This window comes from Corvus brachyrhynchos, unplaced genomic scaffold, assembly GCF_000691975.1.
Source record: "Corvus brachyrhynchos isolate BGI_N302 unplaced genomic scaffold, ASM69197v1 scaffold162, whole genome shotgun sequence".
Taxonomy (NCBI): Eukaryota; Metazoa; Chordata; class Aves; order Passeriformes; family Corvidae; genus Corvus; species Corvus brachyrhynchos.
In genome coordinates, this window is record NW_008236696.1 from 4,947,719 (window position 1) to 4,963,333 (window position 15,615).

Sequence of the window (15,615 nt, forward strand, 5' to 3'; positions counted from 1 at the left end):
GGTGGTGTGTGCCCGGGGGGGGGGGGGGGAAGCGGTATGGTATTTCACCTTACCTCGCTGTCAGGAGGTTATTCAGCTGGATAAATGCCTGGCAGGTCTCACTGAGCTCTTCCCCTGGGAGATGAGGAGAGTCGCTCTGAGGGCAATCCCAGCCTGCAAAATCAGGCTCTTGCTCAGCAGTTCCCGACAGAGGAGATGCTTTGCCTCACCTGAAAGACCTCCTTTGTCTGCACTGATCCCTGTGCCTAACAGTGGGCAGGGTTCCTCTGTGTCTGTGCAGCCCCTGGGCTCCTTCAGGGGAAAGTGGGGCTGAAAAGTACCTCTTCCAAAGTGAGACACCCAGGGCTGAGCATGGCACCCTCTAATCCCACTGCAAGAGGGATTTCTATGAGGGGGTGCCATCGATGGAGGTATTGACACCAGAGCCTTTCCCCTGTTATCTCTCCTGTTGCTTTGTGCTTTAACATTCTGTTTGAATTAGTGGGGCCTGTTCCTCGCAGCGTGCATGACTATGCATTTGTCTACTTTGGATTTCATCCGCCATTGACTGGCCCATCCATCAAGCTCTTTTCAGGCCTTTTGAAGTTCCCTGTAGCCTTCGGTTGTTCCGAACACTCTGTGCAATTTGGGTCCTCTGCCAGGTTTTTCTTATGACATTTTTCATTCTCCTTTTCCAGATCATTAAGGCATCTCTTTAACACCCGTGGTATTGACACAAAAACTTGGGGAGCCTCCCCACGGGTACCATAGCCTTCTGGAAGGTAGCCCTCGTTAATATGTGCTGTTTTGACTCTTTGCTTCCAGCCATTAGAGTTACTTTTTCCATTTGCTTTGCAAGCGTTTAATTCCCTTAATAGTCTCTCGTAAGGGACCCTTGTCAAAGAGCTTTGAAACCCCAAACACATTATGTCAAGTAGTTCTCCTTACTTTGCCCTCCTGACAATGGAAGAAAGCATCCTAGCAGATAGAGGCATGAATCCCTTTCAGGAAGCCAGGACTGCTTGCTACTTTCTTACTTAGTTAATTTACGGGTTTTAAAATCCAGCTTCTTATGAGCACCTTCATCTCTAACCACCGATTCAGTTCTCACAGCCCTAAAGAGAGTCGTGTCTCCATGCCTGCCAGAGAGCAGGCTATTTCCCTCACTGGCTCTTTTGTTAGCAGCCAGGTCACTTGGCAAGTGGGAGCCATCAGAGCCTTCGGGTATTTCACTTTCAACTTCAGAAGCTTTGTGCTAGCCAGATTCACACAATTTCTGCTCCTTTGGCATGGCTCTTTGTAGAAATATTTTGTTGTTATCACCTGAAAATAATGGGCATCACTCTGCCAGCCCTGCTAGGCATCAGCTGGTCTAAAAGAAAACCCTCCTTGGCTCTCCTACAGCACCTTAACCTGCCCTGGCTCTTCCCATCACACCCTGGTGATGCCGGTGCCGGCAAGTCAAGTCACGCAGCAGTGCCGAGGGAGCAGGATGGGGCTGATAAGATCCCTGCCGAAGCTGGGCTGTCTCTGAATTACAGGTACAGGGTAAAAACCTGTTTCACCCGCCTTGGGTGATTCATGCCTCTCCACTCCCGTGAATCATCCCGGCTGTTGTGTAAGGCTTATGCTGCTCGTGTGGCAGGGATGTATTTTCTGTGGCTTTTATAAAGTTCTGCACAATTTATACATGTGGCTCCTGCCTTAAAATATTTACACTCTTTATTCAAGGCTTTAGGATTTATGGTCTCTTTACCTGGGACCCTGGGAATGGTATCACCAGCGGGATGATCCTTGGGCCAAGACGCTGTTAATTGTTATCAGAAACAATCCTGCTCTGCAGCAACTCCTGACCACAAGGAAGGGAAAACTGCTGTTTTTCTCTCCAACACCTATACCCATGAATCTTTAAACAGGAGAAGTTATTTCCCCTAATACTGTGCATTGAAGACATTTAACTAAGAATATGTGACAGCTCATCAGATGAGGAAGCAAGATGGTTTGGGGCTGTGGAGGGAACACCAAGTGCCTTCGCTGGGAACAATCCCTCTGCTGGGAATTCCCACAGCTGCCAGGTGGGAAAACCAGCCATGCTTAGTAATGGGGTAACCCCCCTTGTACGCGGGGGTACCCTGTGCCCAAGCAGCCCAAGGAGGAATTTCCTGGTGCAGCCACTCGTATTGGCCAGGGCTTGAGGTTTTGTGTTTTTTAAACAGCATGTGGCGACTTTTGCCTAAACTTCTCCAGACAGACCTTTTGTGCCAGATTACCTGTCTAGCTGGGCTCTTATCGACGTGTTTATCACTGCCGCCTCTCGCTGTCAGCACTGTTTATAGGCAGGGGAACCGAAACCCTATGCTAAGAAATTTCCTCCTCCTCTTTTTTTTCAAATCTGCATCTGTTCCAGACTCCCTTTCATTAGAGACCACATGAAAGACAAAATAATCCCAGGCTATCAGGCACAGAAACCTTCACAAGGTAAACTCCTCTTTGCTGGTAAATAAGGCACACCCTGGCTGGGGCTCTGCCCTGGCACCCAGGGAGGTCCTGTCCAGCCCCTGTCACCTGCATCCTTATTCCTGGATACCTGCAAGGCCTTCAACACCCGCCAGGGCATTTGCAGACCCACAGTGAAAATCCAGAGTGCAAAGTAATGTTAGACCCCAGGGATTTCTTCCTGCACCTGCATCCCCATTGTTGTGGTGGTGCACAGCAAATGCCCCCAGGGAGGCTTGGGGGGGGGGAGAATGCGTTCCATGCCTTTTTTACCTGTTGTAAAAATATTTGTAGAGTTGCAGCAGGCTGTAGAGAGCAATTTTTGGGGAGGGAGGAGCAGGGCTGATACCGATTAGGCAGGAAATGGCTCAGTGTGGATGGCATCCATATGGGAGAGCTGATAGATTTGGCGTCTTGAAGGCATCCCTTGATGGATCCACTGATAACCTGGCAGCAAAACAGACCTGGACTCTCTGATTCCCTGCCAGCAGCTGAGCCGCAGCCTGCTTGCTTGGCCTTCTTTAACACCTTTTTGCCATGAGAAATTGTTGCCCTGCCCTGGGGATCAGTGGCCCCATGGTACCCCTGGGGGGCTCAGCTGGCCAGTCCCCACTGTGCTGCCTGCCGGGGATGCTGCTCCAGCTCCTTCCCTTTGAAGGCTCGGTGTGAAATCTGGTCGGAGTTTAGGGAGGCAGAAGGGCAGCTTGCAGAGCAACCTGCATCCTTGGGATGAAAAAGCTTCGTTTTGTGGCTCTGGAAAGAATCAGCGCATTTCCAAGCTGGGCTTCTGCCTTCCATTGGAGACAGATGGAGAGTGCAAAACATGGGGAAGGCATCCGGCTGCTCCCGCCACGCAGGGAACCAGCTCACTCTCAGGCGTGGGTCCTGCTCCATGTCTTTCTCTGGGCAGTTTAATTTCATGGCCCACCTTTTGTGCACATCCATGAGGTTCGAAGCCAACATGGAGGTGGTGGGAAGCCAGTGGCCCAGATGTGTCACTGAAGACCCTCAGGGTGACTGGGAACCCAGTGAGGCCTTCCAGTGCCAAGGAATGCTGGTGCATCCTCCTCTGTGGTGGCTTTCCTTCCCTGGAAACTGGCAGCAAAAACAAGAGGATTTCAGAGCAAAATCAGTATGTAGCAGGATGATGCCTGGAAAGGAAGCAAGATGGAGAATATGGTCATGTAGCAGAGAGAGGGCAGTGGTCCCTTGCAGAGATAAACTGGAGATTTGGGAGGCAGAAGCCACTTTGTGTGCCTGCTGGTTCTTAGTGCTGCTGAGGGTCTGCAGCCTCCTTCACCAGCCCCGGCCAGGCTGATCAAATACAAAACATGAGACTGAACCCTGGTATGGTTTGGGAGGAAAGTTTTTTGCATGGGCATAGTTGCCTCCTGCATGACTCACTGGGTAATACTTTTGGGGAGAAAAGCTTGTCAGCTGAAGTTATGCTTCCTTCCATGCTTCCAAACAGGTCAAGGGCAGGGGATTGCCCTGACACCCACCTCCTCGAACTCCCCATCCCTCCCTCCCACAAGCACCCCTGGGGTTCCCTGGTGAAGTGTGGCTGGGCTCTCCTGTGCTGCTGACAAATTCATGCCCAGATTAAAAGGAAGCTCTTGTAGCAGAAGGTCAGCTGTGTAATGACTGCCCTAAAGCTGCCCGGGGTTACAGCAAATCTGATGGGTAAAATAGATCCCCCAAAAGTGCAGGCAACCCTCCCACTCACTGGCTGCATTAGCCACAGCAAGAACTGTTTGCTCCCGCTCCAGGGTCACGGCCTCCTCAGGTGTGAGTTGGGACAGTAATTTCCCTGTGGTTATTTCTACGATAACTTATTTCAGGTTTTTATGATGCTTACAAATTGGACAACATCTTAAAACATAATTCAGGCCTTAACTGGCTTTAAATGTGTGTGATTTTACAGGGATGTGTAAAATATTTTTAAGTGTTGGTAAATTCCAGGAATTGGAGCTGTGGGCAGATGGGGAGGCATGGAGGGTCCGGCCCAAAAATGTTTTTGGAGAACCAAGCCAGGAACCAGCAATTGGGAGTTGTTTACAACCGTGAGAAGCTGTGTGGTTTGAGCAGGTTGTAGACCACATAACAAAATGTTTATGGGGAGGGAATCTGCACCTCCTCTTCCCCTTAAAATTGGTTTAATTTGTACAAATTAGCTGTGTAGCCAAGCACTTGCTACTGATATACAAGAATTGCTGTGGCAGGGAGATGGCTCCCAGGTGCTGGAAATAAAAGGCAGCAGATGAACTGGAGTGAAGTTGTGTTCCTCAGGAAGGTCAATCAGCATGGCAGGAACTGGCCATGTGAACGGTCTTGTGCCTTTGAACAGTCCTCCACCAACTCCTTCCTGGTGGGAAGGTGGCTGCTCCACTCCTGCTGTCCCATCAAAGCAGCAGGCGTGGGTGAGAGGCAAACCCGACCCTGAGGACTGTTGGGTAGGGGATGGGTGTGCAGCAGTGAAATATAGAGCTGCAGCCACCCCACCTCTTGCCTGGGGCAGGCACGGGATCTGGCAGAGCCGTGGTAGCTCCAATCTCTCAGGAAAGGCTGTGGCCACACAGGGGGCGGGTTTGCTGCCACATGTGTTACACAGTGGTTGAGTGAGGACAGCGTCCCAAGGGTGGCTTGCAGGGGTGGGTAGGGAGGGCTCTGGCAGGTACTACTCCCTTCCCTAATGAGCGGGAGGCACCGCTCTGGCTGGGATTGGATTTGCCAATACTGACAGAAGCAGGGTTGCTAACACAGCACATGGTCCTGCAGCAGAGGCACCCAGGTGGATCATGCTGGTGAGATCGAGCTGGGATATGGTTCTTGTCCTTCACAAGCAAGAAGGTGCTTTGGGTAAGCAAACATGATCCTGTGGCGAGGAGCTAGAGTTGATCAGCAGGCAATGCTCCAGGAATGGTGCTGCTCCAAGCAGGGAGGCAGGAGGACTGTCCCAAGCAAACTGGCTGTTTCAGGTGAAGTCTTGGCGAGCAGAGCTTGGGGAGGTGGGAGCTGCACAGACATGGCACCAGCCTGTGTGCCCTCGTCTCCAGCAGGCAAGGATCTCTGTGGGTGTTTGTGTTTGCAGAAGTAACACTCTTGTCTTGCTCTTTCCTTTCATGAGGGTGTGGGCATTTGACTGAAATGCAATCCCAGGAAAGGCCAAGGATTTTGGCTGTTGCTGCAGGCACATAAGGAAGGTGTTACTGCCAAGTGCTCCCCTCCATCCAGGCGAGAGGTGTTGCGGAGGTGGCTGGAGGCTGCAGGGACACACAGGGAGACGGGGGAACCCCTGGGCAAGGCAGGGTGGCAGCAGAGGATCTGGGGGAGCTCTTTGCAGGTAGTTTGGCATCACAACAGCACCCGTGGCCAGGCTGGCCTGGCCACCAACATCTCCTTCTACCAGACTTGGATGGCTGCAGCTGCCAGTCTCATCACCAAAGCCCACGTGAGATTTCCTGCCTGCATCTCTTCCAAAAAAAGCAACTTCCAGCCCACAGGAGAAAACGGAGCGTAATGGTAGAGACGCTGCGATGATGCATCGTCTCACCGACACCCACCCACGTCTGCGGGAGCAGGGACCCGCCTGGGCAGCCCTGGACCCTGCTGCAGGGGATGGGGCGTGCAGGGCAGCTGTGGCCATCTGCTTCATTGACACTGGGAGTTTTCAGAACCCCATCAGTGGAGCAGGAGAGTGTGTGATTGACATCCCTCCAAAGGAGATTGCTCCGAGAGACACCCCAATAAAGGTTTGTATGAAGCTCCTTGGGGACAGGCAGAGTTGGGGGGTCCTGTTCTCCATGCACAGCTCATGCCCGTGAAATGCACTGAACTCCTCCAAGGCTGCCCCAGGGGTCAGTGAGGGGCTGGGGACCAGCGAGACTGTTTTGGGCTCTGGCCATGTGCTGCCAGCAAGTGCAGAGTACCTCAAACACAGCAGCTGTGCACCCAGCAAATGTGCTGGAGGGAGCCTGGGGGTGGACAGGGAATTTGGGGAGGGCTCCCTCCCTGAGTTTCCTGCGGGGCAGGTTTGCGGGCAGAGGGGAGTATCTCAGGGAGGTAACAAGGTGCTGACAAGAAGCGGTTTGTTTTTCCGGATGGTGTTTCACAGCTCCCTGTGGAGCTGTCCGTGGGGACAGGGGAGCACCGAGGCAGGGGAGCACCCCACAGGGCCGAGGGCTGGTCTCGCTCACAGGAAAGAGCGCAGGAGTTGCTGGCTGTTGGTATGAATTCAGCCCGGCTCCGCCATAAGGAAGTGATTGAAGCTTTCACGATCTGTTTAAGCAGTGACATATGTTTCCTGCAGGCGCGGCGTGCTGCATGCCAGCGGATGAGATACGGCCCTGCGTCCCTGCCTGGCTCTGCCAGCACGGGGTAGGGCTGGCCCCATCCCCACGGCCGCGTTTGATACAGCCACGGCCGTCGCTGCCTGTGTGGGAAGGGGAAATTGCTCACACGGCAAAGGGAAATAAACATGAGGAGACCAGCCCTGACAAAAAAAGCGTGTATTTCTCTGGTCTGAGGCCCCGCTGCAGGCAGAGCCACATGATGCGCAGTGGGGCTGGGGATGAAGGAGGGGAAGCTGGGGCTGCGGTGATGTCTGCAAAGTCCCTCTCACTTACAGGGAGTCCCTCCCTCCCTCCAGGTCTTATCTCAGCTTTCAGCGCTGAGACATCAGAGGGACCAACACGGGGGAGTCGTGGGGTATGGAAAAGGCCAAACTGCCCAAACCATCGAGCCCAGGTGAGGTACTCTGCCAAATTCAGAAGCAGCCAAAGTGGGCTGAGTGATTTCCCTGGGGAGGGGGCTCTCCTCTGGAAACTGCAGTGGCTGAGCACCCAGGCACAGATACTCAGGCTCAAGCTTGCATGGATTCCAGACCCATCCTCACCTGCACCCCCCAGCTCTTTCTGTCCCATTCTTCAGCATAGGGGAAGTAATTCAGAAGATGAAAGACTGACTGGGAACCTTGGACCAGGAGCATGCCAAGCTCAGGGAGTGCTAGGGATGCCATGAACTAGGCAGGCTGGGAATGACTGAGACATCAGGCAGCTGTGAAACCGTGAGCAGGAGGATTTGGACATCATTCAGGAGCTGGAAGCAGGTGATGGTCCCCAGGTCTGAGAAGGGCGTAGGCAGCCAGGGTCTATGGGAACCTTTGCCAGAAATTGAGGCCATGCAGGGGGCTGAGCTGGAGAAACGGGAGAAGGCAAAATGTTGGGAGAGAGGCTGAGGGCTGCCAGAAGGGATACAGACCCTACTGGGGAGCAAGATCCAGTGGGTGGCTGGTGAGTGAGGCTGACACCCACCCAGACACCCATGCAGCCTCCAGCCTGTCCAAGATGAGCCTAAAGATGGGTTTGTGGCAGAGGTTGTAAACTTGGTGTGAGAGTGAGAGAGGGAAGGGATGAGGAGACTATGTTTGAGCTGAAAGCACCAGGAGCTTCCTCGTCATTCCTCAAGACCAGTGTCTCTCTTGGCATCAGTAGCCTGCTGACCATACTGACAGAAAAGACAGCCAGGAACAGGGCTTTCCATCCCTTGCTGGGGATTCTGGCTTTCAAACATAACCTTCTTCCTTAGCTACAGGGCAGAGAGCCCTACTGTGCTGCAGGGCAGCACCAGCTCCCTACTTCTCCCATTAGCTGCCACATCCTTCAGCAGTAAGGCACCAGACAAGCCAGTGCTCACCTTCAGAGCAGCAGTAGTCCATCCTCACTCACCGTGAGCCTTTCCAACAGGGAAGAGCGATTTTATGAAAGGACTTCTGTCCTTCTGAAGTTTTCTTAGAGTGCTTTTATCCCCTCATTGTTCCACGTTTAGTGCATTTATCTGCAGGATTAAAGGTATTTCTTCAAGTAGGTGGGAATACCTCCTTGCCTGTGGCTTGCCTGGGTTCAGGAGCCTCCAGCTTGTGCGTGGTAGTGCTAGTGCAGGATGACAAGTGGTACCTTGCTCCAGGAGGCTGCACTGAGTTGATGAGACGGGGGCTGTTTTGTCAGGGATCAGCATCACCCTCATGAAGTTTCATGGCTGCAATCGGCAGCAGCCAGAGCTCTCCCCTCTGCACAGCCAGGGCTTTCTCTGCAGGTTTCAGACATCCCAGGCCCGTGTTCGTTAGCAGGTAGCCAAGGTTTGCTGTGACTCAGTGCAGCAGTTTGCTCCAGCACTGGATTACCTTCACACATTACAAATCAGTGCCGAGTTTCTCCACGGTTTTGGCACTGGGCAGGTGCCTGGAGCACGTTGCAGGGAGGAAAAGGCTGGGGGAGGCGGAGCAGGTGAACTTCACTCTTCCAGCTCTGGAACAAAGCTCCTACTCCTGGTCGTAGCCTTTGTAGGGAGAGATGACGTTCTTTGCCCTGCTGGCAGCACCGCAGCAAGCTCTGCAGTGCTATGGCTCTGCTCAGGCACATGGAGCGTCACAACAATTGGGGTGCTTTTCTCAAAAGCTGCTCCCTGGCAGGCACTGAGGCAGCCCACACTGAGCAGCAGTTGATCATTCTCCATGTAACTGCTAGAGATGCCTAAATAATTCATTAATGGTTTGGGGAAACAAAAATATTGTGCAGTGAGTAATTTCTTGCCAGTGATGTTGTGCACAGGTGAAGCAGCTCACAGGCAGCCACAACAGTGTGGTATTTGCGGGACATCATGGGCCCAGGCTTTTTCCCCTGACTTTTTGTTTCTTTTTTTTTTCCCCATGTGAACTGTCCTGACTCTGTCTCTGCACAAACATGAAGGTTTTTTGCTTCCCAGGGAAATGGGGTGAGGTGGTTGAAACAGAACATGGGCTGGCAGAAGGGGATGTTGGGAGTGGGCAGGGGCTCATGAGACCATCACAGCCTTGCTTGGCCTGGCTCTTTGCATTGCACACAGGAGCCATGGGGACATCAGAAATTTCTGCTCCCAAAACCTCATTTCCAGCAATGGGACTGGTGGCACCATGCCAGGCAGAGCCCTCCCCAGCCAGTCCCCATGCACTGATGACAGAGAGTTCCAGGAAACCCGTCCCAGACCCAGCGTGGGCAGGGGAAGGGCCCAAGAGCCTCATGCCGATAGCAGTGACAAGGAACTCCTGTTTCTCCAAAGGCATCTGGGAAATGTCCCCGGCTGTCTGTCCCTGGCATATCGCGGTGCCAGAGGCAGCAGGCTGAAAGCAGGGCTCCAGCTGTCTGTGAGCCCAGGGGAAAGGGGCAGGAAATCCCCTGAACTGCTCTGGGCAAGCAGCACCCCAGCATTGGGCTTTGGACATGGTGGGAAGTTTGTGCCCCAGCACTAAGCTGCAACTTGTGTGGGTTCCTGGAGGAAGCCCATGCTGCATCCCCTGCAGCTCCTGCTTGTCACTCTGTTAAATTTCCATTTTAACATGAAAACAGCTGTTTTCATGGTACCTCTGTGTTATTTACAGAGTCATGCATTCAATCCCTGCTGAAAACCATGCTATGCAGTCCAGCAGCGCCCCATTGTCTTGCAGGTACCGAGTGGGTGGACGGGGAAGTGATGCCAGCCCCAGGGTCAGGCCACCAGCACTCCTCATGCTTTGCCCATGGCCACCCTGGCAGTTCATGGTGAAACTAGGATGATTCAAGGGGGGCAAACCCATCTCAGAGTGTTCCTGGTCCAGAGCAATGGCTGTGGATGAACCTGTCTCCATCCCCGTGAACCAAACCCTCTGAGCCTGAGAACGGAATGCTTGATGCACATCAAGGGACAGAGACAACAACTGTTGGCTGTGCTCAATGGTGCTTTGTTCTTGGCCCAGGAAGCAATGAAAATCCTCCTGCTTTGAAGCCTGAGGAGGCCTTTTTATTATATCCAGGGCTTCTGGAAAAGGAAACTGCAAGTGCTTTCCCATAACTTGATAAAAAGCTCTCCTGGCTGAGACCACGGCAACTTCTTACACGTGAGAGCGGTGAGTCAGTGCAGCATGAGGCTGGGCTCAGTGCTTGCCCAGCCACTGGAAATCACTGATTCTTGGTGTGTATATAACTGGGATTCAAAAGAACCTTGGCGTGAGTCCTGTTGACCTTGCACTTCACCCCAGAGACCTGACAGCTGTGGTGCCTGGTCCATGTAGTGCCTGGTCCAGTGGCCATAAAGCAGTGAGGGTCAAGCAGACCCTGGGCCCTCTGTGCTGGTTGGGAAGCATTGGGGAGGTGCAGGCCATGCAGCAGAAGAGAGTTCACAAGTCTCCCATGTCTGCACCTGAGAGCGGGCAGCTGTGGGCGAGTGCTGGGGTGCAGGGTGGAATCTCCTGTGCTCATGAAGGGATGCTCCTGGGTGAGGAGGTTGCCAGAGCACCTGTGGCTTCAGGGGGAGAGCCTGGAGTTGCTCCCCATCCTTTCTCACAAGGCTGGGGCACAGTGGGTCCTCCTTGGCACAGCCCCCAGCCTGGCTGGGTAACTCCCAAGTGGTAAAGCTGGCCTAATTAGTCTGTTTAATCTTCTCCCATAAATCACTCCTCCCCATCCCCTGCAGACTATCGGCAGCATCTGATGTCATTAGTTAATTTAAACCTGGGAGTTCACACGTTGGCTTATCGGAGCCATCTCCTTTCCCCCCTAAGCGCTTGCTCGGTGCATCCCTGGCTGCTGCTAGATCCGATCTGCGCCCGCTTTGAAGCCGTGATGGGCTGCCAGCAGGCGAGGTGCTGCCTGCTTCCCTGCCTGCTTCCCTGCCTGCTGGCAGGTGGGAGGGGAGATGGAGATCCTGCTTCTCCCCTTCCCCGCGATCCCTGTTTTCTGAACTTCTCCTCTGACTCATCAATTTGATTTGATGTTTTCACCTTTGTTTTACAAATAGCAGTTTGGCCGAGTGCTGGAAGGAGAAGGCAGCTCCGATGCTGCTGCAGCTTCCCCGGCTGCCAGGGGAAGTAATAGAATCTTAGAATCATCTGGGTTGGAAAAGATCACCTGTAAGATCATCGAGTCAGGTGAGTGGGGTCCTGGGGAGGGAGCTGGTGGGCACCCAGTCTGCCCTTGTACCTGGCAGGGATGTGGGGAAGCTGGGATTACTGCAGGTTGACCACGGGGAAGTGCAGGCTTGGCCACTAATGGCATGTACTGCCCACTGGTTGTGCTGTCACTTCTCCTCCTCATTTTCCTCTTCTTCCCTGGGTCTCCAGCCTGATGGGAGCAGGACTCCTCAAGTCTTTGGGGTGGGATGTCCCCAGCTACATGGTACTCAGGGCTTCCTAAGTGAGCTCTGTTGGTTTGGGGGCAATGCTGACAGCCTGGGCACACACCTGTCCTTCCCTCTGCATGGGCAGGTGGCAGTGAGCCCGAGAGTCTTGGCAGGGCCAGCACAGCAACACAAATGCTCAGCTCCTGGTGCAAGATGGGAGGGGGAAAGTGGGGGGCTTGGCAGCAGGAGTGAGATATCTGGACTGGGGTGATCTGACAGGAGCCCACAGCAAGAGGGTCTGGTGACTCCCAGCTGGTTTTCCAGTCTGGTGACTCCCAGCTGGTTTTCCATGGAGCACTGGGAGGTGGGAGTCATCCCAGCCACTGGGTGCCACGCTGCACCCATGGGCAGGAAGCACCCAGGCTGGGAAATGCCTGGCTGGGTGCCCTGCACAGGCAGAGCCCTGCCCACAGAGCAGCCCTGGGCAGCCCCCTCCCACAGCAGCACCCCCAGGGCAGCCCCACATCAGGGCAGCAGCTGGGCACGGCACCCACTGGCACAGCACACGTGGCCCACAGCCCCCGAGGGGGCTCTGGCTGCTGCATGAGCTGGCACCTCGAGCATGGAGTGTGGGTGATGCCCTACACCTGAGGCTACATGTCCTCCCAGTGCACCCTCTGCACCCCTGGGCTCTGCTCCTGTTGCTCCCAGCAGGGCGAGGGACGGCTGCTCACCCTGGGACCTGTCAATCCAGGCTGCTTCCAAGAATGCTCTGTGCATCCCTGGGGCACATTGACTGACAGCACAAAAGAACCACCACAGACAGCTTTTTGGGGACACATTTTTGGCCAGAGCACCCTGAAGCAGCCCCTTTAAAGCATCCTGGTGGTTTCAGGAGGGGACACGGTGCCTGTGCTCCTCGGCTGGCTTTGTGGCTGCCCTCCCCCTCCCACTTTCCTGTTCCAAGGGGGAGCTGCAGCCGTGTTTGGTTTTGTAGTCCAAGCTCTGGATTTATTGCTTCCAGGTCTTCATGTGTTTGTTTACAAAATGAAAGACGGCTGGGTGAGCCTGCTTTCTACTCCTCCGGCCTGCCTGCTGCAGCCCACAGGGGATCTTTCAGTCTTGGGACAACACCTCCCTTCACGTCTCACGGGCACCCAAACATTGCATGAGTGGGGGACACATCCGTGGGGCTGATGTCCTGGGCAGGTGTTAAACCTGTGCCCTGGGTGTCGAGGATGACAGGGGAAGGCGCGGGTACCGCCCTGTGCACCGCCCAGGCACCACAGACCGTACAGCACACGGGGACGAGGGGCTCTGTCTGGGCGTGCTCGACTTGTCCCCTGTCCCCAGGCTGCCGCTCCCCTTCTGCTGTGGCCGGAAGACATGAGCTCCCGATTAAAGGATATTTCAACCAGACGCAGGGGCTGTGGCAGCCGGGGGAACGCGCAGCAGGAGGGGACGGGGACAGGACGCGTGAGAGACCAGAGGAGAAGCTAATTTACGCTGGAATGTAAATACAGCAGCAGCACGCTGCTCCGCAGGGCGCGTCACCCCCCTCCTGGCTCTGGAGCACGGGTTAGAGCTGCCCAGGACAGCTCGGGCCACGTCCCTGCTGTGCCAGAACCCGCATCTCACCTGGGCACTGTGCAGAGGTGAGGAGGAGGAGGAGGGTCAGGGGCTGTTGCAGCAGCCCAGTGCCACTGCTGCTGTTCTTTCTCTCTGCATTGAGGTAGCACAGGTCACACATCCACTGCAGAGGAACGGAGTCTCAGCCTTCCCAAATAATCCTAAGAATCAATAGCAGCGTCATGGATGTGCAGAACAACAGCTCCGAGTTGAGAGGGGAACTTCTCAGCAGGATTAACTCAGAAACCCAGTGACAACACTCTTAAGTATCTGTGCTATCTGTGTCCCTACTGCTCATTCTAGCAGATAGTTCCTACTAATGAGCTTTACTCAACAGCTCTAGATTTGTCTGTAAGAGCAAACTCCAGGGATCAAAAAATAAGGTTTAGGATGCAAATATTCTGCGAGATATCCAGATTTAAATGCATTTTTTGTGGTTGTTCTTTAGTACAGGGAAAATTTTTAAAGGAAGCAAGGAGAGATCCTCTAGAATGTAAGACAGAGAAAACTTTTTAAAATAAAAGACCAAATAACGCAAAATCGTGGGTTTGGTTGTTTGGGGGTGCTTTTTTTTAGCTTTAAACCACTGAATTTGGAAAAATTCCCTTCTGCTCACCCAGGGTAGTGTGAGCACAGATGCCCCAGCCCTGGGGAGCAAGTCAGGCTCATCCACTCCTCTCCGGTTTGCAGAATATCACTGGGGAAGCTGTGGGCACACTGATGGGTGCCAGGACTGGTGGCACAGGGTGAACCCCAGCCAGCCACCTCACTACCCAGGACAGAGGAAGCTCAGCAGATGGATGGTCTGTGGCAGGTGACAAAGAGGCTCAAATAAGTCCCTAAAATGTCCAGCCCAGGCTGGCAGTGGGCTCCTCCTCTGTCCCGAGGTTGGACCCCAGTGCAAGGACCTGAGCTCAGACACAGATACTGGGAGAATTCACACACCAAGACAGGTTGTTTTTCAGTGTTCTTTTATTTTCCACATGGCTTTTTTTTTTTTTTTTTTTTTCATTTTGAGGCAGGAGTACTAACTGCTAAGGATGCATATGGAATTTGAATATGAATGATAAGAACAGCTGTGTATATCTATTATGAATGAACATAAACAGAAATGTATAAACTGAGATTTTGGGGCTTTTGGAAGAATTAGTGCCTTTGTTCCTGGATTTTTTTCCTATCAAAGTTTGAACCAAAGCCCATTAGCCTGGACTTTCCCGCAGCCGACCAAGCCAGGAGCTTCATTTCGTCCTGGCTCTGAGCCATGCTGAATTCTCCTCAACAGCTCACTGAGCCCTAATCCTAACAAATTTACCCAGAGAAGTGGGTCTCTTATTACACAGCCTAATTTGAATGCTTTCCAAGGTTAATTTCAGCTCCCTCTCCCTCTCCAAACACGCCTCCCCCTCCAGAGCCAGCTCCCCCCTTCCCCAGCTCCCCCCCGGCTCCCCGTAAGCGCCAGCCCGGGGGGAGCAGCCCCATTCACCACCGAGATGGTTTTTAAACGAGAAAATAATGGGATGTGTGTCCCTGGGTCCGGACTCTGCCTGGAGGGTTTCTTAATGCCGAGCGGCTTCCTCCGCAAATTAATTGCAACTTTCGTTGGGCAAAAATAGCCCTGGAAGCCCCTTCCCCACAGGCTCTTCCGCACGTGATATTGCTCAGTTCATAATCTGATTCCTACGACTCTATTCCTTCCTTCCCGTCCCCAGCGTGCCGGTGAGTGCCTGCGAGGGTGCCGGCAGGGTGACCCAGCTGTCAGCCACGCCAGGGCCAGGGAGCATCGCTGCCGCCCAGCCGAGACAGCCCTGGCTCTTGCTTTGCAACAGACTGTGCAAGAAAACCTCAGCGTGGGGAAACTGAAACCCGGCCCAGTGCAGGGAGCAGCTGTCAGATCCATTAGGGAAGGGATAGAGAAGGAACCAGCTATGCCTGGTGGACGGCGATTGCAGGAGAGGGGCGGGGGAGGGGCTGTGGGGTGGCAGGGGCTCGCAGCAGGGGGTTAAAAGGGACGGGACAAGGGGCAATGGGTTTAGACTGGAAGAGGGTCAATTTAGATTAAATATAAGGAATGAGTTTTTTACATTGAGGATGGTGAAACACTGGCACAGGTTGCCCAGAGAGGTGATGGGGTGAATGCCCCATCCCTGGAAGGCCAGGCTGGATGGGGCTCTGAGTACCTGAACTGGCTGAAGATGCCCCTGCCCATGGCAAGGGGGTTGGACTAGACGGCATTTAAACCCAAACCATTCTGTGATTCTATAAAAGGAAGGATTAGGTGGAAAATTGTACGGAGGAGCCAGGAGCCCGCCTCACCCACCAGCCCACCTGCATGTGGCCCCAGGGATAATTTCTGCTGGCTTTTACCTGCAAGAAGCAGAGACT

The 15,615-nt window shown here is 53.8% G+C and overlaps 1 long non-coding RNA gene across 1 annotated transcript; it reads left to right on the forward strand.

Annotated features, from left to right (window-relative positions):
* Positions 1 to 52: 52 nt before the first annotated feature.
* On the forward strand, positions 53 to 14,298 carry LOC108444870. Its single transcript, XR_001859581.1, has 2 exons — positions 53 to 11,413; positions 12,629 to 14,298. It is a non-coding gene; the product is annotated as an uncharacterized LOC108444870 (long non-coding RNA).
* The last annotated feature ends 1,317 nt before the right edge of the window (positions 14,299 to 15,615 follow it).